Source organism: Odocoileus virginianus, chromosome 3 (assembly GCF_023699985.2).
Source record: "Odocoileus virginianus isolate 20LAN1187 ecotype Illinois chromosome 3, Ovbor_1.2, whole genome shotgun sequence".
Taxonomy (NCBI): domain Eukaryota; kingdom Metazoa; phylum Chordata; class Mammalia; order Artiodactyla; family Cervidae; genus Odocoileus; species Odocoileus virginianus.
In genome coordinates, this window is record NC_069676.1 from 7,890,615 (window position 1) to 7,891,266 (window position 652).

General features: G+C 37.7%; 1 non-coding gene across 1 annotated transcript; it reads right to left on the reverse strand.

Moving 5' to 3' along the window:
• Positions 1-224: 224 nt before the first annotated feature.
• On the reverse strand, positions 225-328 carry LOC139034519 (U6 spliceosomal RNA). Its single transcript, XR_011487065.1, has one exon. It is a non-coding gene; the product is annotated as a U6 spliceosomal RNA (small nuclear RNA).
• Between the last annotated feature and the right edge of the window lie 324 nt (positions 329-652).

The window sequence follows — 652 nt, forward strand, 5'->3', positions numbered from 1 at the left end:
CACTAGGCCCGAGCACTTGTCTCATGCATCCAACCTGGGCTGGAGATCTGTTTCACCCTAGATAATATACATGTTTCAATGCTGCTCTCTCCAAACATCCCACCCTCGCCTTCTCCCACAGAATCCAAAAGTCTGTTCTGTACATCTGTGTCTCTTTTTCTGTTTTGCATATAGGGTTATCGTTACCATCTTTCTAAATTCCATATATAAGTGTTAGTATACTGAAAAACATGGAACGCTTCACAAATTTGCATGTCATCCTTGTGCAAGGGCCATGCTAATCTCTGTATAGTTCCAATTTTGGTATATGTGTTGCTGAAGCAAGCACCATGAATGAGCCTTAAACGCACAGTATGACAGCTGACTACACACTTATGAGGAGTACAAAGAAATTAGTACAACTCCCCAACTTACAAATTTGTCTGATGATAAAGATATTATTATTTTATCTCATTTGACACAGAATGACATGTTATGCACCAATAACTGATGCAATAACCAGCAGGAACAGAACTGAGTGCAATTACAATAATCTGGAGATTTTAATTTTTGGCATATGTTCTGATATTTGAAGAAAAGACACGTGGTCATTGTGTTATTTCAGTTTATTTCAGATAACTGTAGTAACAAGTGACTATCTTGAGGTTTCCTT